This window comes from Anas acuta, chromosome 8, assembly GCF_963932015.1.
Source record: "Anas acuta chromosome 8, bAnaAcu1.1, whole genome shotgun sequence".
Lineage (NCBI taxonomy): Eukaryota > Metazoa > Chordata > Aves > Anseriformes > Anatidae > Anas > Anas acuta.
Genome location: NC_088986.1, coordinates 22,372,331 through 22,394,396, shown reverse-complemented (window position 1 = coordinate 22,394,396; position 22,066 = coordinate 22,372,331). Strand labels below are relative to the sequence as shown.

The 22,066-nt window shown below is 45.9% G+C and overlaps 1 protein-coding gene across 1 annotated transcript in view; it reads right to left on the bottom strand.

Annotated features, from left to right (window-relative positions):
- Positions 1–342: 342 nt before the first annotated feature.
- Positions 343–22,066, bottom strand: part of NTMT2 (N-terminal Xaa-Pro-Lys N-methyltransferase 2) — a 48,279-nt gene continuing 26,555 nt past the window's right edge. Inside the window, exons 3-8 of the transcript XR_011098788.1 lie at positions 21,734–21,847; positions 18,138–18,269; positions 12,017–12,149; positions 7,104–7,279; positions 4,999–6,588; positions 343–4,901 (exon numbers count right to left, since the gene is read on the bottom strand). The gene's annotated coding sequence lies outside the window, so the exon portion shown is untranslated. The remainder of the gene's footprint in view (positions 4,902–4,998; positions 6,589–7,103; positions 7,280–12,016; positions 12,150–18,137; positions 18,270–21,733; positions 21,848–22,066) is intronic.

Sequence of the window (22,066 nt, the reverse complement as noted above, 5' to 3'; positions counted from 1 at the left end):
AACTCCAGAAATTATCGGTGCCGGCTCTGCCAGCCCTGTGCCTCCGTCCAGGCCACATACCACTCTGAGGTGGCTTTTGTATCCTCACTGCAGTGAAGGATTTTATCCCACTAGGGTTTATTATTCTTTTATAGACTGAAGGGCTTCAGCCTAATCTTTCAACAAACAAAAGGAATCTTTCAACATTTCAATGCTGTTGTAATTGGCTCCAAAAATAGCACCCTCAGAGCCACATTTCTTAATCTTCTCAAGTCCAAGGATTAACCTTTTTCAGAAAAAAAAAATCGAAAGACCAACTTGTATATTTTTAACATAGTAATTCAAATAAACAAAAGACTACAATTTGAAAGTTAATCTATAGTAGCTTTTATTTTCTCCCATTTAGTTGTGTGCTTGTTTCTGTGGCCACTGGAGGGGAGGAGAGAGGGTTCACTATTGTTTCATGAGCCACCACTGGATGTTTTACGGACCACTGAAGGCCCACGGATCACAGCCTGCAAAACACTGCTTTAGAGATAAAAAGGCTCATTATTGGAGGCCCTTGCTCTCTGCTCCGCTTTATGGCTGGTGATGCAGCAGGCTGCCACATTTTGTCTTTAACTCCTTTAAATTACCCGTTGAAGGCCACTGGTCGTCTCTCCAGGTGCTCTCTGTTGCTCTCTTCGTGCTGTCCTTGCACTCAGATGATATCCCCGGATCCATGCCATGCTCCTGTCTACTCCAACCAGCTCCAGGATAAAGTACCACCACCCAAGGGATGCAGGATAATGTCAGCTTGTTCTTTATCTTAAAAAAAAAGACAGTATGCAACCAACACCTGCACCCAACCATCCTTGGACGCGATGACTTGTCTCCACTGCTCCTCGGTCACCCAAAGTGGAGCAAAACCTGCCTTGGTGCAGCCCTCTGTACAGCCCCCCCAGCCCTCTCCCAACCTTGCAAGCAGACACCTTGGCACCTCCAGCTGCCTTCAGACTCTGTTAGTGTTGGCTGGCTGGGACTGATAGTTTCCCTCTTCTTTCTCCTTGTTTCATTAACTGTCACGTTGGAGGTTTTGATCTTCCCTGGAGCCAAGCCCTGCCAAAAGATTTACTCTATTGCAGTGCTCCGTTTCACATAATTGCCAGAGAAAGCTGTGCAGTTGGTAACGACCAAGGTAAGGAAACACACTAGATGCACTCAGGATATAGCATTCACATATTGTACTTTCATGAAGGTATAGCAATGGAAACATTCCCTATTTTGATTGTCCCAAAGCCACAGGAAAAAGGGAATTAAGGGAATTGATATGTCTGGGACAGATGCCAGCTCTGATTTACTCACATTTTTACCCTGATCTGAAATTCCTTGGTTAGAGATGGAAAACTTTTATGGAATATGTGAACCAAAGCAGGCCGTGTAAGTGCTGGGATCCAGCTAAGAGCTATCTCGGCTGGCACAGTCTGAGAAACATAAAAACAAAGGAACTGACAATCAACTGGGCAACAACAGCTCTGTAAGAAACCTCTCTTCCTACAGAGGGTTTGGACATTCCAGCATCACCACGGCTAATACCCGCATTCGCAGTCTGCCTTCTGACCACAAAGTGCCTAAGGTACCAGAACACCAGTGAGTTAGGATGTAGGGGTTGGCTTGGCTCCTGGAAAGAGGATGTGCTTTATCATCAAATCCCAGCATGATTTGGGATGGAGAGGCACAGAGCGGTCAAGCCAGAGTGGTGAGCCCAAAACAGGGTTGCCTTTGGAAGCAGTATAAAAAGAAAATATCCTTGCTAACATAACCTCGCCTTCTAGTTTAACCACCACGTTCCCACAGAGAGTGCAAACATGCCTGCACATATTTTAGGCAGAGCAACCCACTTAGGAAGACTTAGATGCAGTGTAAGTCCAATTAAAGCAAAATGGAATGAAAGTCCCAAATTGTTTCAATGTGTCAGAGTGAGGAGTTTGCAAACCCACTGGTTATTGCGAAGTTGTTCTGGGAAAAACAATTTCTGTATAGATTCCACCCCACTTTGCTGAACTCCACGGGAGATTTGCCATCAGCTTCAGTGGGAGAAGGACCAACACATATAAGTAAGATTTAATCATACATTAATTAAGGCGAAATATACTTGCCCTTATGCTCCAAACCTGCAATGAATTTTCTACAGAAAGGTCTCTGTCCCTGCAGTGGTGTCCATGGAGCTTGTACCAGCAAGGTGGAATTACAAGATCCCATTCCACTATCCAGAAACACAAGAACATCTGTCTATGTGAATCTTGCTGAGATTAACATGAGTTCAGTCAGGAGCAGAGTTTGATGAAAATGCCTCATTAGATATCAGGCAGGAGTGTAGATCAAAGCTTTTCTTTAGCTCCCTAATAAAATAAAATAAAACGGAAATCGTCCTGCAGAGGAAGGAGCTTGCTTGTTTGTGATGGCTCTGTGCTTTGGGAAGGTGAGTACAGAAACCACAACGTTGTTATTGCTAAAACAACCAAAACAAAACACAAAATTAGGCAAATCCTTAATGCAAGATAACATCCATAATTCTTACTGTTGTTTAAAATTCCCATACATCAGACAGCATGGTTGAAGTGTTCTGCCCACACCACCGACCTCCAACCTTTCTTCAAAACAAGAGAAAATGGGGAAGGCTCTTTCTTGATTTATGAAGTAAGGTTTCTTTTGTGTGCATTCCAATATTAACAGGACCCCAAAATTCAGGTAGGGTAAGCTTGATTTACACCAGATCAGGTGCATCATCTGTGGTTCCTCCAAGGCTGTGCTAGCTCAGCTCTCTAAGGCTTTCTTACACAGAATTATTAAGGGCAGATACTGGCATGGTTTTGTTGTGGCTTAACCCCTGCAGGCAGCTGACACCTTTAAACTCGCTAGAAAGCCATTTGCTCCCTACGTAATTAATGTCCTTCGGCAAGAAAGTTTGCTTTCAGCACAAAATAAGCTCTTTTTAATCACCTCTGTTAAGTCTTTCTACTTCATCTCATTTGGTTCCTATAGAAATCTCAAGTCTTCCAGAACTGCAAATTCTGTTTTCCAGCCAATGTTAGGAAAACTGATTTTTCCACTACCTTCTGAGATAGTATTTGCATATAAATACTGTTCCGATCTCTGAAAATATAGCTGAAATTATCCTTATTATTCATTATACTGGAGACCTTCCATGTTTCCACAAGCAGCTGCTTCATTTTTTCTTCCGTTCCACGTAAGCAAAAAAAGACCTCCTCTTCGCTTCTTCGTTAATCCTCATCTCTTTTTTACATGCAGTTCCTCACCAGAACTCTTTGTTTTTCAAAAATCAAAGAGAAAATAATGAGATTCTGGTTTGAAATCGGCACCTTCGTGGCCAAAACAGCACTCCTCGCCCTTGACCCATTATGGTTGGTAAAGCTATAAAAGTTTGTAGCGAGTCTGGAGAACTAACTCTTCTCTAAGACTCTCTATTCAAAGCTGAACAATAAAAGTGTACGGGCTCCAAAAGACATAAAAAAGGCTGTCGGGGATCTTCGCCATGGTTTGGGAACCTCTGCATTAAGGAAGAGAGAAAGCGCATGGAGTTGCATCTCTTGTCTATGTGTGAAAAGCTCCAGCAAGCTGAACAAAAAGTGACAGAGTTCCTCAGCAGGGCGAACATCTCACACATTAAAAGTGGATAAAAGAAACCTACTGTGCAAGTCAGCCAGAACCAGCAAAGCTGCTTTTTGCTACATATTACACATTTCACCCCATTTCAGAAGCACACACTAACCGTATTGCTTATGCGTTCACCGAACTTCCTAGGCCTAGTTTCTGGCACTTTTTTCCACCTCTCCTTTCTCTGCTCTCCTCTCCACTTCTGGGGCTGCACCTCACTGCTGTGTACATGCTTAGGATAGGACTTAGAGGTGTAAAACAAGACTCAAACATAGGAAGGGACCACGCTACCCATTAGGCAGCACAACAGCAGGGCACGACTACAGATAGATAACAGAACTGACAGCATTGTTGATGTGCAAGTCATTACCTCTGTTTCAAAGTGCTGGGTAGGAACAACTTTCATTTGTATTTGGGAAGGGCACCCAGAGAGGGAGGTGCAGTCAGAGCAAGCTGCTTAGACAGGGAAGAAGAGGGAAAGAAGAATTTTCTTACTCTCCCCTATACGAAGCACTTCTGAAAATCCCACTTGTTTTGAACACCATTCCAGGCAAGAAGCAGGCAGAACAGAGCACTAGATCTCTCACCATATGGTGAGATCAACTGGTAAAACCTTTTTTGTGTTTTTGCATCTCTGCTGCAGAGCACCCAAATACCAGAGATTCATGAGCATTTGCAAAGGATTTACTTTTTCAGCATATCATTCCTGAGATTAGCACAGAAACTTAACAACAACGTAAACTTCAGCTGTCCCCTTGTTACCTCCTCACACACTTGTATTCTTCAGGATCTTCTCAGCTGTTGACAAAGAGATTCTTCTCCTCGTTTAGAAAAGCAGAAAACCAGGGGTTGTTACTGTCCTCATCAGGCTGTAAGATACAAAGAATTCTTGAGATCATCATCTCTATCCCTATGTAGCAGCTATAGCACTAGCCAGGAGCCTGTGTCTTTTCATCTGCCTACTTAGCTATTTTTTTGAAATTTTCAGGCCTTGTGCAGCTGGGAGATGGCTAAAACAGTGCAAAGCAGGGCCACGGGGCTCTGGGTTTTGCAGCCTCAGCACCCATGGAAAGAAAACCTGACATAGATGCTGGCAATCATTGGTGAACCTTCTTTCGGAGGAAATGGAGACGCGCTGGGAACCTCCCAAGAGAGCAAAAGAATGCTTCCAGACAGTCAGGTGGAGCAGCCTGCTGGCTCCATCAACCTGAGGGACTTGGCAGCCTCCGCTGCTCCAGCTGGCCAGGATCCTGGAGTCTGCAAAGCTGAAGGCAGAATTGCTGAATTATTGGGAGAAAACAGATCACTGCATGCACTTATAAGCAGTGATACCTCCATACATATATACATATACACACATACATTTGTACACATCATGGAGCACCTCCCGTAGCAGACTTGCAGGATATATGGACTTCTAGCAGGACTTAGACCCCTCTGTCTTATTCTGGAATGACTAAGCTGGTCTCTGCGCTGGGCATGTTAACTCTGCAGAAGAGTTCTGACATCTTCCTGGAAAAGATTTCAAGATGTATTTTTATTGGGTTTTGTGGAAGAAACACTGACTAAATGCTCCTATCTGAAGCTTGCCCAGCAGCCTCACATTCCCTGGGTTCCTCTAAGTCTGAATCCTCAAAGTCTTTCTGTAGCAGAGGCCAAATCCCACTTCCAGCCCCAGTCTGGGCGCCAGGCTTGCTTGCTAGGCTCTAGACTTCTTCAGCCCAGAGCAGAGTTCCTGCTTACGTCATTAGTAGTTGGCCAAGAGAAAAAGAGAACAATACAGCCTTTATAGATCAACAATATTTCAATTTACTGTAATTTATGCAGTATATAACATGGCTCAGAGGAAGAATCTGTCCTCTGGGATCCTTGCCTTTTCTATCTTTTCTTTCTCTTCCATCTCTACCTTTCCCTTCCCTCATTTCCTTCCTTCCATTTCTATCTTTTTACCTTATTTTCTCTCTCCTTTCTGCATCTCCTCCCTTCCAACAGTTCCCACTATTGCTCTGATGGCTCCACTCCCATACCTACCGCTATCTTATCTGCTAAAATCACCACCAACAGAACATTTAGAGGAAACGTATTCCAGAGTCCTGGAAGGCGATGCATGGAACAAGGAGAGCAGGACTTGAATGGCAGGAGGACTGGGATATGCAAGAGAAATTACAAGCTGCAATGGCCTGGTGTACATGCATTGTTACAGGCAAGGGAGAGAGATCACTCCCAGCAGTGGCTGAAAGAATTCTCTGCAGCATTTCTGCCCAGAAAAATTACATTTCAAAGTCAGAAGGAGAAAAATAAATAGAAAAATGTTTCATCTTTGGAGTGTTGGATATTCGATCTTATCTGGAAAGAACGTGCGTGTACATGGGTGCATACATCACTGTTGTTATTTTATGAAAGAGTGTTGTTATGAAACTTCCCTTCCCATTTTGCATAAATCTCATTTTTCAGACATGTGGTCACTGGTTTAGGGAATATTTACTGCTAAATGCCTCAGTTTTTGCAGACCCAACTTTTCTTGGTTTCATTCTCAGGACTATTCAGAATAACCAGAGCCTTTGCCACAGATGTCCCAGACACTGCTCTTAAAGAAATAATCCTGACCAAAATTGGTGCTTTGGCCTGTGTGAACTGCTAAACATCATCACAAAGCAGCAATTAGGCTGCAAGTTCCTTACAATCTTTGCCTCTTCAAACCTTATTAGTTAAGTCACATGGACGAGTGTAGCTATGGACACAAAAGCAGCACTCACAGGTTCTCACGTTTGTTCAAACTCATCTCTGGTTCTCTTCCAAAAGCCAACCACCCAGCTGACACCCGATGTGCTGCCTGCCTTACCTGGACGCAAGCTCAAGGAAAGGGAAATCCCTTCTCCACCACAAGTATAGCCATTACCAACACTGAGAAGCTGCTTCTCCCACACCAGTACCTAGAAGCTACTGTGCAACCTAAAAAAAAACCCTTGAGCTCACCACTCCTGGTCTAGCCAGCCCATATTTCCCTTCACTCTTTCCCAGCCACCCCTCATTACACATAAGGACATGCTTCCAGGTCCCAGAGGCAAGTACAAAGGCACACTGACTTCCTAATATTCAAGGTATTCTGCAATCCATGGAAAATCCTCCATCAACCTTCAGGAGAGTTAGAAGAGGTAATAATAGGCAAGATGAAACAAGGGGCTGGAATTGTCACAGCCCCGAGTGCACCAAAAAGCCTTGCAGTTTTTTCCCCCTCTTTGGCGTCTAGCTCTCAGTTGTAGAGACCAGCTCTGATACAGTACAACCGAGAGCTGGAATCAGACCGCTGTGAAAATGGTGTGAAAAAGCTCTGTGAAGCCTCTGCAGGGCACTTCCCCAACTTCACGTGGGAGCTGCCTTGAAACTCAGGCCCTTGCCTTTGTCTTTGCCTCAGCAATCACAGCCAGGAGCAGGTACCCAAGCCCTGCTTTCTGCTGTGCACTTACCAAACACTAGAATTGACCATTTAAGCAGCCACACTGGTCCCCCTCACAAGTGGGTGATGATCCTGTCCTTCAAGGAATCTTCTTGGAGTGGAATTGACCCCAGGCAGAGCTGTTCATGACACAAGCCACCTTATGTCTTCTCCAGGACAGGAGCAGGCTGAAGATCAGACCTCTGCCTTAAAAAACAAAACAAAAGAAACAAAGAAACAAAACAAAACAACAAAGAAACAAGGAATAAACCATATTTAAATAAAATCATAAGGAACTATGACCCTCATTCTTCCTAAAATCACTGGGCTCTTTGTGCTAACGTTATATTTTGACATCACTTTTCCTTTCCTTAAAGTTTTCTGGTCAGCATAAAATGATACAAGGGCACAGAAAGCCATTCCCTTTCAGGACAACGAGGATCAGAGATAGTGAAAGCTCTTCTGGATCATCTGTTTCAGAGCAGGTCTCTATCCCCCAGTTTTCACTTGCTGGAAAGTTACCCGGCCATATGTTTGCAATTAAAGTCTCAGTTCCTCACAGGCTCACGGCAAATAGTTTGCTTCACCTGGGTCACATCTCTAAAGGGAATTCCCCCAGACAGGATTTGCAGGACATATTCAGTGGCAGCTCTGACATCGGTATTAGCCATAATGGAATCCATGTCAATTATGAGTTCATCCATTCGTTTTTCTATCCAGGCCTCCCACTCAAATTTCAGAGATCCCCTTCTAAAATGCAATTTGACCCATTTTGGAAGGGAGAGAGTTCCTTAGTCACTCCATTTGAGACCAATTAGGCTGTTTGATTTGGGATCCTTTATCCCATAGCGCTCTCAGCCTGTCTGTTCCAATAAACGTTGCAGAAAATCCCAGTGTCTGAAATCCCTGCAAGCTTCATGGACCCTATTTCATATCGAGTAACTGCACTCCCTGTACTCCTCTTTCACCATCCTGAGTCAATCACAGGCTTTGGGGTTACTCTGTGTGTGCCAGCTCCAGCTCCCTGAACTGCCCTTCCACTTCTTGCCTGGGAAGGGTAGGAGGATGAGGAGGCATGACTGGCTTGTCATGCTTTTTGCTGGTTTAAGAGCTTGAAGCAAGCTCTTTTGTGGCTGCCCCACTGTGCAAATGTGCTCTTGGAGTTCACTTTTAATCGACTCCACTGATTTGCTTGGAAAATCAATTAAATATTAATGATGTTCTCCACCTGACTGATGGAGAGAAACTTTTTGCTCAGGCAGATAATGACAGGACGGGGGGGAATGGTTTTAAAAAGAGGGGAGATTTAGATTAGATGTTAGGAGGAATTTCTTCACTCAGAGGGCGGTGAGGCACTGGCACAGGATGCCCTATCCCTGGAGATGTTCAAGACCAGGCTGGATGGGGCTTTGGACAGCCTGGTCTGGTGGGTGGAACTGGGTGGTCTTTAAGGTCCCTTCCAGCCCAAGTCATTCTGTGATTCCTCTCCAACCATCTGATGGACAATCCCATCAGCCCATGAGTAATTCTCCCACTGGGAGAGAATTACAGCTTTCAAAGCAAGGAGCAATCACAGATTCACAGTGAGTATCAGAGTTCAAGGCCTTTGTTTTACATTTCATTCACAGATGGTTCCAGCACCTCAGAGCCCTGTTGAACAAATCAATGGGTGTGGACTGAAGGCTGATAATGGAAACAAGGTCACAGGTTGTGACAGGACACCTACCTGCTTTAATTCTGTGGTCTTCAGAAGTTCTCCACATGTTCTGAACCAGAATAACTTGCAGTTTGTGAATTCAGAGTACTCCCACAGTACAGAAATAACCTAAACTTACTATAATACAAACCTTTGATTGAAGAATGAGCACATATTTAACTGTCATCACAAAGAAGACGGCTTTCCTCATTAGGGGCTCAGATGAATTGTTATGGTAAGACCAATCCTTGTTAGAGGAGAAGGGCTGGAATTGGTGCTTCCCCTTCTGAGCCTCCGTGAGTGACCCTGAACTTTGGGTGAGGGAGGCTGGCTTCAGAATTCAAACCTGAACCTGACTCTTAAGTTGTCAGCCTGCCCCCTCTTTCAGGCAGCAGACCTAAACCAGCTGAAGATCTGCAAGGCCTGGTGCTGCAGGGAGCTCAAAATCCAGATCTGGATTTTGCAGCCTGGGATCATCTCCGAGTCTCGCGGCTTGAGAACCGCAGTTCCATTTGCTTTACGTCACTCGCCTGTTTGCTTTGGGGACAAAAATATATTAAAAAAAATATAAATCAGTAACAATCCGAAAGACAGCAATGCTGTCCCAGCAGCTTTCTTCCTCGCAGAGCAAGGAAGAAGTCAATTAAGCTCAGCACTACCCACATCCGTAGCCCTTTGGGCCTCACAGCATCTTTTCCCTCTTTTCTCTGTCTTTGTTTTGTTGCTTTTTGTTTGTTTGTTTCAATTTTTATCACTTTAGCTTGTGCCGCCTGAGAGGCAGGGGACCTTGGTGGTGTCCTTGGAGTGTTCACTCGGTTGGAGCGCACCCAAGAGGTGGTTTTGAAGGCCCCTGAAAGCCTGCGAGACCCCACGCTGTGTGCATGTTTTGCAGAAGGGGGATGGCTGCAGCTGGCTCTGCACGATTTGCCCTTGGGGACAGGCCTGCCTGCCAACCAGAACGGTGCTGGGAGTAGGGCACTGCCATCTTCATCCTCCTCTGTCAGCCCTGCTCTGCTTTTTGGCCGTGGAGAAAGCAGTTGTGCTGCTAGCCAGGCTCTGCCCCTCTTCCGGATATCTCCAGGCTCCCAGCGGTGCACAGAAGCAGTGTTCTTCAAGTTTCCTGAGCCTGCAGCGCTGCCGCCTTTGGTGGCCTTCCCTGCACATCCTGAACCCAGGCACTCTGCCACCACCTCATGGAAACCAGACCTCCGGGCCTCTGTGCCCTGTGCGCCCTCGTAATCAAAGCACTCATCTCCACTCTGCGGCCTTACAGGAGCTCTCAGTTAGGGCTCATCTCTTCAGGGACACCTGACGGTCAAAGCCCATGACACGAGGGCTTTGCAAAGTTTTTTAGCACTGTTACTTTTTCCAGAAAGTGTTCATTAGGTTGCATAAACCTTATAAATAGATCTGAACAAAGCAATGCAGTGTTCAACGCATACAAATTCTCCTTTCCATCACTATTCCTGCACAGCCTGTTGAACTTGGGTCAAGTCTCATGGATAATCCAGGGTCCTCCTCCTGTGCAGGACTTCTCCATACCTGGAAAGCTACTCTGCAAGCTGCTTCATTCTGCTTTTCCTCCATTTTTAACCTTGGTGGATCTTCATTGAACCCCTGTTTCCTTGCTAAGGTCTTTTCCTTGTGTTTCTCTTCGTTGTCTGCCTTCTTCTTCTTTCTCTTCAGCTCATGAACGTTTCCATGATTTTGAATTCCTTTGCTATTCCAATGTGGGTAAAAACATTTTGCATTGGAGATAAGGTAATACATTGAAAATACAACCAGTCAAAGTATACACTCATGTATTTCATTTGGACACTGATTTTCTGAAACATGCAAAAAATATAACCAAATACATTTCATATTGGAAAATATGAAATTTCAGAACACTCAAAAACTGTTGGAACAGAACCTCCTGGCATTGTAAAAATGTTTCATTTTGTGAAAGACTGGGTTTTCTTTTCTCCAAAAAATATTCAAAACAGGTAATTTTTAATGTTTGCATGAAAAATACCACGTCTTGTTTAAAAAATCTCCGATGAAAAATGTCCACGAGGTCCCAGAGCCGAGTTCATTCCATGGTCACAATCCCTACTGACGGTGGTGAGATTAGTTACGCTTGGTAAGAGACACAATGAAGAACTAACAAACATCCTTGCTGTTCTGTGCTTGTCCCAGCTTCCCTCTGCTGCAGGCACCCCCCTGTGCTCTGATCTCTTGGTAGGAGGGCACACGGTATTTGTTATTGGTTTAGCACCAACCATGCTGCTCCGTTTCTTACACTGCCTCCCAGGACAATCCTGGGTTCTTGTGTGCAAATGAAATATGGCTCTGTTCGTGCATGCTGACGGTCCCTCTCCATGGGCAGCTTGCAAGGAAACTCACCCGTGGCATTCTGGCACCATCCTGAGCCCATTACCTCTGCTCCTGCTGCTTCTGCTTCCTCTGGCATTTTCAGCGATATCGCGGAATGAGGAGTGAGCCCCAGAAGAGGTGCGTACCTATAAACATGGCACTTGTCCGGCTGCTGCTAATAGCTACTGACACTTGGTTTTCCACACCTCCGTATAGGTGAATTAAGCTTTGTTGTGCAGAGCTCAAAACCAATCACCAGACTGAATAGAAACCAGATTCTGATGATATTTGGATCCAAGGCAGGAGCTGCGCTTTTGATATTGCAGCTTAAACCTGACTGCACAAACAATCTTGGCTCTCCTCCCATTGTAGTTTTCTATGCTGCCAAGCCTCAGTATTAAAAAGTCAGGAGGCAGGCATGAAAAGGAAGAGAAAAAAGGAAAAGAGAGAAAAGAACAAGAAATGTGACACACTTTTACTTGTCTTCTAGGTTTGTTTAGGCTTTCATAAAGTTGTCTTGTGCTAGAAATGTTTCCATAATCACAAGGACTAGGAATATAATCTTGAAGAACAGAAAACGTGAGAGGTTTGAAAAATTACACACCACCAATGACTATTGCCTCATCATAAACCCCAAACCTAATAGTGAATCTACAGTTAGCAACACCAAGACCTGTAACATTTCCCCATCTCACCAGTGAAGAATGTTTCCTGTTCGCCAAGCAAACGTTTATCCCTGAGGTAAGAAGCGCATTGTAATGCAAAGGTTGTGAAATATTTGTCATCAACCTCTTTTAAATAGAAATCAGCACGTTGCAGCAAAGGCCACGACCACCTTGCTGAAAAACAAAGTGATAAATGACAGCAGGACTTAATAATTAAAAAATACTCACTGAAGGGGCTCAGGAGCCATTCTTGACTTGGGTAGAGTATTGGCCAGTTGGATTGGAAATCTCTGGGACATTCTTTAGGGACGTGGCAAAGCACAGGGGGGTCCTGGCCTTTGAATGAGACTCTGTGACTGTCCTGTAATAACGAAACATCACAGAAATAATCACATCTCAGCAAGAGTTCAAGTTTTCTGGCCAGAAACGTTACAAATCCTCAGAACTAAGGGTCAAATTTCCACTGTCACCTTGCATCAGCCTGCCTCTGCTCCCACTGCAAAATCAGTCACTGGTGGTAGAAAGAACAGCCTGTGCTTCTGGAAATCCCTTTCAGACTGGTATAAAATGTTTCTTGAATTTGTACATCAGCCTAAACATTTATTCCTCAGAAGTGGCTTTGTTCTCCATTCAAATTTTGCTTCCCAGCAATCTGAGACAGAGGAGCAGAGTGGATTTTGCCCATCCAGCCAAAAGTTTGGTTCAGAGCAGATCCCTTACTCCACCACGAGGCCCAGGCAATGCCAGCTCACACTGTACCCGAGCTCCTGGTCTCACCAAGGCCACTGGGGCAAGTCACTGGGAGTCCACTGCTTTCTCTGGGGCCAGGATTTCATACGTATTTAGGCTACCACTGAGTTCAAAGGTCATTTCACTTAATGTCAGGACTACAGCCCTCCTAAAGAAGGCATTAGCTACACTAAGAAAACGCAGAAATCCCAGCCTTTGCGAAACCAGTGCAGGAATTTTCCCTTAGTAACAAACCCCTCAGCATCTTTTGTTTTGGAAAACATGAAAATGTTTCCATATAAATTTTTTCCAAAATGCAGCCCTCAGGATTCTCACGTTGCCCCGACGCTGAGAAATCCCTCTGCTCACCCCAGAAAAAGAAAAAAAAGGACGGCCCGTGGAGCGTCTGAAGGATGGCAGCATCCTCAAGCATCCCTAGCCTTGGGGTAGAAAGCTAATCCTCGTTATCCCTGTTTTGATCCCAGGTTCCCAGGGCTTCGTGCCAGGTTGTTGGGGGTCTGGCATCTCTGGGGGGGGTTTGTAGGGATTCTGGAGCAACGCTCAGGGTGTCTGTGGGCTTCCCGTCCCACAGCAGGACTGCAGGCAGCGCAGGGGCCCCAAGCCCTGCACAACGAGGCAGCCGGCTGGCAGGGGAGCAGGCTCGTGGCTGGGGCTGGGCGGCAGCTCACCAAAACAGAACCACTTTGAGAAGGATTTCAGCAATGACGAAGGACCATTTCCTGACGATGAGGAAAGCTTTCCATTAGAAATGTCCCAGACAGTCCCGACCCGGAGGCAGCGAGGCACTCCAGTGAGGTAGAAACGTCCCCAGTGCAGCCCAGCAGCGACGCGGTGAAAGCACAAGGCTCAGGAATTCGCCCCGAGCCTCTCCGCAGCGTGGGCAGGCTGGGACCCTTTCCAAGCAGCTTACCACCCACCCTGGGACTAGCTGTGGAGTTATCCTGGGCTCCCTCCATACCTCTCTGCAGAGATGCTCACTCCCTCCTTATAGAGGGGCTGAGAAACCCTCCAGAGATGCTGGTCCCTGCGTTGACTTGGCCAGAAGGAGGTTGGAAGCATCTCCCGACACCAAGAGCCTTAACCAAGGGCTGTGCATGGGTGGCAGGCTCGTGGCACGTCGAGCTGAGCTGGGCTTTGCAGTCTGCAGGGTGCCCGGCCCATCCAGCCCCCGTTGGAACAGTTTTTCCCCCCTCGGGCTCTTTCACACCTCCCCGTTTGCCTGCACCTCAGCGTGTGCTCGCACATAAACAGCACGGAGGCGGTGGGTCCCCCACTTACCACCAGGGCCAGGCTCACAGCTTGAGCTCACACATGGCCTCCACGTTCTCCCTCCTAACAAGAAGGGGAGCACATGGGCGGCAGCCACCATGCAGGGAAAGGAGCTCGCTTCCCAAAACCCATAACTGTCCAATAACAAAAATAAATAAATTAAAAAAAAAAAAAAAAAAAAGACAGGCCAGGAACCCCTCCAGGCATCTCGGGTGGCTTTTTAATGCAACATGCGGGCAGAATCTCTGTTCCAGGTTTTGCTTTGAGCTGATTTCTTAAGCACATACACATCCAAGCCTGGGCCTCCAGCCCCCTGGCTTGTGCAAGAGCTCTTTTGTATGTAAAGTCCCGATGTCCATGTCACAGATCTCGTCTGCACCACGCAGCGGGCTCTGCACAACACCGAGCAGAAAGAAATGGCACAAAACCTCTTGATAGATCATCTGTGGAAGGCCTGAACTCCAGCCAAGACAGATAAAAATAAAATAAATTAAAATAGTTGTGTGTGTGTGTGTGTGTGTGTGTTTTATGAAGGGAACATTTATATTTTTAAACTAGGAGTAATTGTATTCTGTATCTGAAATGGCATCTGAAAGTGATTTAGTGGAACAATGTGGTTTCTGATTGGTGCTTGAACTAGTTCCAGAACATTTTTTATAATAAGCATCATAAAGATCCCAATTATCTGATCCTTTTCCCTAACATGGTCAGAGAGGATGTTTCCAAAGAAAGGGCTTTTGGGTTGTTGTCTTTTTTTTTATTATTATTTTTTTCGTTTGTGGCACTGATCCTGCAAACATTTACATACACGCTTAATCTTGTGAGTAGCCCCAGAGAAGTGAACCAAGGCAGCCCTCAGCAGCAAAGCTAATCGGAGAGTAAACTACTAATGTTCCCATTTGCTAATCAGGACAATCCATGGACTTTCAGGGAAAGGTCTGCTTGTTATTCCGAGAGCTGTTCAGGATGCATTTACGATTCAATAAAGGAGGCCCCAGCATTACCAAAATAATTACTTACTCAAACAAGCCTGTAAAACTCAAGGACTGCCCCAAATAAAATGAGGCTTCCCCCCCTCCAGTTTAATAACATAAATCTAGTGAAATGCATCTTGCTGCCATAAAATCAGTTCTACATGCCTTAGAAGCCCTTGATTTACTAAGTGGGCAGGGAGGTCAGATCCTGCTAGGGACTCAGAGGGCTGAACACACGGAGAATGGTTTCAAACCTGAAAGTTTTGTCCACCCGCCGAAACAAAAAGCAGCTCCTATCTTACCCTGTAACTTCGCTCTCCAAAGAGAGACGCATAAAAGCAACAGGCAATGCTCCAAATTAAAAGGGAGCCATTTTGGTGATTACTCAGTAAAAAGAATAAATAGCAACCCTAAAACCCCACCGCCTGTCCCAGGGGGGATTGGCCCTGCAGAACTGGCTTTAGAAGCAGCACCCGCCTTGCTCTGGGAGCCTGCAGGGGAGCTGGCTGCCGCATCCTGCCCGTTGCCTTTCCCAGGCAGCCCTCACCGGGCTGCAGGCACGGCTCCAGCACATGGGGCACGGCACATCTCCTGCCACCAGCACTGCAGAGCGAGGCCAGGCATGGCTCGGGGTGGCAGAAGTTACCCAGGCTGCTAGGATTAGCATCGGGGCCTGCTACGGGGCAGCCGATTTCTGTCCTGCCTTCTTAGAAACATCTCTTCCACTTCTCATCCCCTTTCCTTCCCGAGCTACCTGGTTTTGGCTGGGTCCTTCCTGCCACACGCCACAACACAGGAACCAAAGGTCATCCTGGACACCACATCTGTTCTCCTTTCAACCATCATTTTCCCTCTGTTTTGACCAACGGAGGCTTTAATGTGCTGCAGAGGATCATGACTGGGCACCTGCAGAGGTTCTTGTGTTTGACATCCCCCTTTCAAAGAGTCTTTTCCCACTTTCTTCTCATCTGGAAGAAGGAAGCTGTCGTCTGTACAGCAAAGAGGAAATGTCCGAGAGGAGAGCAAGGGAAACTGCCCAGCAGTTGTCCTTGTTCGGACTAGCTACAGCCATGGGAAGGTGTGAGGGATTAAGCAGCCTGCTTAGCCTCCCGCAGCGGGACAGCCAGAGCTCCAGCAGTGGGGTTTGCATTTGTAGTCGAGAGGAATAGGGAAACAGCTTTACAAAATGCCAACTGTCTGTTTGTGGGTAATGAGCTGATCGAGACCATAAACCATTCCTCGCAACGCTGCTCCACGCTCTCTGCAAACCCACACTGAAGCCTACTGTGGTTATGCAGAGCTTCGCCCCTATCCCAAACCAAACTTCCCTATTAGGTGTTGTCAGGCTGATCCTGGGAGGTTCGCAGCCCACGTAGCCCCCAGCACTATGCAGGAGCAATTAGCCTGAGTGTTTGGGTGGACCTGGAATTGTCACCTAACTACAGCAGCCACCTCACTATCAGGCTGCCCCTGGTCACTTGGATCATATTCTGATGATGTGTGAACACAGAGGTGGCCAAAAATAAATAATATAAGACGCCGCACTCCCCTGAGCGTTGAGGTTCTCATGCCAAGAAATATTCTCTCTTCTTGCTGCCTCTTTTTGTGGTGGTTTCCTGAGACTGAAAACGTTCCTCCACTGCAGAAGATGCGAAAAAATTCCTGCTGACCTCAGCATTGAGTTTCATCTTTTTGAAGCTTTGTTGCGCCTCTAAGATAATTTATGAGGTGTCAGGATTTTCCGACCACAAATGTCTTGGACGAAAACCGTTTTTACACTACAGATGCCATGAAAGAGAAGCAATTTCAGTCTGTTTTTTCTACAGCACTGTCTGTGTCCACAATGAAGCACGGGTTCAGAGCTCCCGGAGATTATTTGTGTAAGAGTTGTCCGGGCCAGAGCTCCGCTGAGACTCAGGCTGGGTCTGATTCCCCACCTTTGCCTCATTGCCCTGATCTTCTCTGTTGGGAGGGGAACTCCCATTTCCTGGTGCTGTGCCACGAAAACACGAGCTTGCCAAGTTATTCTCTGTATGTGTGTATGTGCGCGTGTGTGTTCAACAAGCCAGAAGTACCAGAAGTAAAAAAGATCCATTAACAAACCGCATTTTGCAACATCCATAAGGATCCCCAGATTTCTCGTCTGTGGATTTCTCTTCCCCATGCTTTAGATTTTCGAGGGGAAAAAGAAACCAACAACAACAACAAAAAAAAAAAACAAGAACCCAGCTTAGCCGTTTCTAATCCAGTATGCACCTCAGTCTCCATGAAAGTGTTCTTGGGACGAGAGCAGTATTTCCCTTGGCTGGGATGCCCAGCCTCCTGGCTCCTCCGGAGCTGCAGAGCTGTAGACATTCCGCTGAGTAGTTTGCAACCCTGCCTGCCAGGAAAACCCAATGTCTCCATGGAGAAATCTCAGCGGAGGAGTTTGATACTCAATCAGGGATGGAAAAGAAGGGAGTTTATGCCTCCTTGAGACCAATCCCTTCCCTAAAAATAATTTAAAAAGCAAGAGGAAAAAAAAAAAAAGAAAAAGCAAAGCGGCTGTATTCTTACAAGCATGGGCCCAGACAGCCCGGCAGTTTTGGTGGATGGTGTTTTGCCTTGTGTCAGGACTGGCCCAAGTCACAGAGGCTCGGTCCAAGTGACTGTTTAGGTCAGCAGGAGCCTGTTTAGGTCAGCGGGAGTCTATCAACTTTGGATCAGACCTAACGTTTGGATCCAGAGCTGAACTTCCAAAAGTCTGGGCACGCTTGTATCTTCTGGTAAGGGGGGGCTTGGTTTGGCCCAGCTTTGAGATAGGAACCAGCTGCAAATGCAGGCCTCCAAACATGTTCTAGGAAAGAGGTCATAAAAGAGCCCCTTCTTGCTCAACACATTTATTCCCTGTGGGCCAGATTCCGACATCTTCATTAACACGGAGCAGAACCTTGCTCCAAGAGCAGTTACATTGATTTGAATGGGGCTATTCAGGGAGTCGGCAAGTACCTAATGTCAGCAAGGGTAGCACCATCTAAGGTCACATCTGTTTGCTTCATTGACACAAATTATTTTCTCTCCTTCCTGCTATTAGCACATACGGCTACAGAAAAAGCACATTGGGTTCCCTTCTTCCTGGCACCTCTTCAGCAAAATGCTGGTTGCAGACTCTTCCTTACTGGTAACGAGGTAAGAAGCAAAAAGAGCAGGAGCTCAGGTTGTAGCTCCGACAGCTAAAAAAATCCTGTGATAAAAGGAAGCAAGGAAGCTGTGGTAAGGTCAGAGTTCCTTCCTGAGCACTGCTGTAATCTCTTTTTTGTCTGCTTTCAGTCCCAGATTGAAAAATAGTGCCCACATGTGAAAGCACTACTGCCTACCTTGACCTTTTTGTAGCCATGTCTTCCTAGAGGTCATCCTCCTTTGAGCCATCGTCACACTCAGTCATTGAAATCCTGAATCTTCACTGTTCTGGACCATGTTGACAGAACCAGGGACCACTCCTGTGGCTGCTGATAGGAGCAACAAGACTTCTAACACAGTGCCTGTGATGGGCAGGATGTGTCATGCACACAAATTTCCTATCTTGCACATTGACTTGTGAGAGGTCTCCAAAAACTGGCTTCGAGCCTTGACTATTAGCTGAAAGAACCTGAATTTAGACAATCAGGAGTACCTGATTCACGTTACTTGGAGGTTGTGCTCCTAATTCACATTCACACAACCCCCAACACCTGCATGTCTAATTTTCTTCCTTCCAGGACACTGACCAGCTCTCGGCCCCACCTGTCATAGGAAAGACTAATTGCAAAAAAAAGCAAAGCAAAACAAAATGCATTCCCTTTAGATTCTCACAACATTTTCTCCGTGACTGCATTAGAATAAGCTCCCTGTCACATAACTAAGGTTTGTCAGAGGCAGATTTTCTTTTCCTTCTCCTTTATCCGGGACGATAAGGGTATCTGCACTGTGAGGTTTAGATTAATCATCAAAACTATTTGCCAAACACTTCCCAATAAAAAAGGATGCTTAACCAGCATGTCTGTAAGGACAGGCCAGTGTTAGTCTCTTTCCAGTTTTGAAGAATGCTGAATGTGTAGCTCCCCCAGGATAGGTGATTGCAGAATAAATGCACATGATTTTGCTAGTGCCAACAATGATCTGGGACACGATAGTTGCGTGCAGTGCTGCGGTAAGCCATTTTCTCCTTACTGAAAAGGAGGGAAAAGTCTCCCCGCTTATGACATTGTTGGCTTTCCCCACCACTTCCAGCCGTTAGCATGACTTTTAACTCATTTTGCATAAAACTCCTTCTTTCCTGCCATTCTTTCTTGGACTCAGTTCTGTATGGTATTGTCAGATATTACTAACAGGTATCCAAGAGTCTGCTGCTTTTCCAGCAGGCCCTTCAGGATTTTATGTGGGTAGCAAATTCTTTGTTTCCTTGGTCTCACAGAAGTGTAATGAGAATAAGTGATAGGCTGTTGTTTGTCAAGAAGGACCTTTTGGGTGAGGTTAGGAAGAGGATAACCTCTGCTCCTCTCGGTTACTCTAAATGGTCAGATGAGCAGAAAACAGTTGCCAGCCCATGGAAGCACAGGGTCTGAAAGGGAACAGCTGAGTTCTGGAGAACTGCTGGCAGTAAAACTGGTTTTATAGGTCATTTATATGGTGGGAGGGAACATAGTGGCAAGACACGGACGTTGGTGCAATTGTTTGTTTGCATACGTTTCATGTGCAGGAATGATTTTTATAGGAGCAAAATATCCTCGGGAGATGGTTCCTGCTTGAGACTTGAGATCTGTCCCCTCTTAAGAGGATGCAGAGGGACAGGATTCTGGTGTTAAGACCTGGCCTGATGCTCCCACAACCCAAAGGCTCCAAAACTCAAGTTCCACATGGGGCTGGAGCCTAATATATGTAAACACAGGCAGTGCTGAAACACTTTTTTGGACGTGGAGAGCAGGTTAAGCTGTTTTGTAAGATACAGCTAATGAAAGACCATCGTTGCCCTGAGGAAAGAGGAGGGGAATTGCATTATTTATGCATTACAAATGCAGGCGTTAAGGCATAAACAAAGCAACTTGCACAAAAACAGACAAAGGAGGTTGCAGCAGTCAGCAGTTTCAACCCAGGTTTCCTCTGTCCCAAACTAGCACTTTAATCATCTTCCTTCTCTGTAAGGGAGAAATGAGTATCAGGGAACGGAGTGAGCCTCCACATTTTTCTACCCCAAGACAGAACTGTGTCCATTGTTGGGACTAGCCCCCTAGGAGGAATTATTTCTATTCAATTTGTGTGTGTCACAGCCAGATAATGCACTGGGTGGTATTTCCCTCTCTTCCCCCAATCTTTCTCTTTTATGACCACATGACTTCACCCCCTCGTGTGAGTGACAGTACCCATTAGACTAGACTCTGATGCAAAACAGCTGTGTGGAGAGAAGGGGAGGAAGGGAGTGGGGAACAGCAATTTAGAAAACAATTAAGAACATCAATTCCAATTCATTTGCTTGGCCAGGATAAGTAATTTCTAAGAGGTAACTTGATCTGCAGCGGACCGAGATTAAAGGCGAACTCCATTATCTCTAGTTTACAGTCTGGAGGAATTTGTTTTAACTGGTTACCAAGGAGGCTTCATAAAAAAAAAAAAAAAGAAAAAAAAGAAAAAAAAAAAAGAAAAAAAAACTTTGCCTAAAAATGTCCAAAAAATCATCCTGATTTCTTCTTTTAAAGGGCACGCATGAATTTATTAACTCTCTGAGAATGTGCTTCCATTGTGTTGCAGAAGGAATAGTTCAGTTCTTGAAAACAGAATCACTGCCCACAAGAGCTTAGAGATGCATTTTCCCAAAGTTAATTATGCCCGTTTTAAACCAGTGTTAAGATTTTGGTGTAAAGATGGACTAGAAACATGAGACACTGGGTTCAGAAGCAGACTCAGCATTCTCCAGAGGAGGCAGTGGCGTCTGGAGGAAAATACAATGCATTGAGCACCAGGCAGTCCTCAGTCGTCTTCTGGCTCGGACACTGCCTTGCTGTCTGGCTGTGAAAAGCGATTCCCCTCTCGGCTTTAAGGCTGCTGAGTGAAACAATGGTAATGTACTTGGACACCTCTCAGAGGTGCTGTGAGACTCCGTGAGTAAATACCCTAACGTCACTTCGAATGCTGAGCATCTAAAGCGAGGGGCTGTGACCCAGCAGACACCGAGCTCCTTCCTTTATTCGTGCTAATGCATGGAATGACACCAAAAACGAGTATGTGAGTGGGAGAGTCACTGGTTTTCTACTGTGGAAGCCTCACGCTGTAGGACTTCCACCTTTTTCAGCTATCAGCACTTTACTTTGTCACATCCCCATGTCCCAGTCTTTGCCTCAATGTCTGCAGGCCTTGACTCTTCACCCTTGTTTTGCAAAATACAGTGTTGTCAAGCAGTAGGAGATGCCCTGTCGCTCCAGACCATTAAAATGCTGCTCAGACCATTTATCACTCAGAAGGTCCAAGTACCTGTCCTGGGCATTTCTCCTGGGAACCCAGAAACAGCAGCCCACGTGCGTACAGGGACACAGAAGCCACGTGTGTCTCTGGATCTGATGTGAGGAGCTCAAGGGTGGGGTAAAAGCAGACATGGAAAAAAACATCCGTGAGCTGGCTCAGAGTTCAGCATTGGCCTTGGATCTGCATTTCTCTGGCTGGACCCAGCCTTCTACCTCTCCTGCAGAACTTTGTTTGTCTTAGGGACAAACTGCATTGCTGCCATCATGAGTCGGCCAGCCTGCGCTTTATACAGCTGCGTCCCTGTTCGCTAGCTAAGACTCCAGGGTGATGTAATTGCCTCAGTGGAAATAGGAGCTGGAGAATGTGATGTGACGAATTTCCCTGGACCACCAAATAAATTAAAAAGTAGGCTCCCGGCCCAGAAAGGTTACCCTCCCAAATAAACATGTCCCAGCCTCCCTTCCTCACACACACTTACCTTCTTCCACACCAGGAAGCTGAGCTCCTCACAGACTCCATTACAGATCCAGAATGAACAGGTTCTTCCAGCCAGTCAGCATCTCCCGTACAGTAATTGCTTTGGTATGGGCATCTGAGTACAAGACAGAACTGTATATACTAGAAATATTCTCTTTGCATAAACTTCTCAGTAGACTTACTTTTGTCTTGTTGCCAGGAAATGTATTTGGGGCCTCTTGCTAACTTCACGTTTCTTTGATTAGAGGGGCACAGGCAGTTTGTTCCGATAGTTACAGGGGAAACGGCAGCCAGAGGAACTGAGAAACTGGAAAACCCTTTCAAAGCACAACAG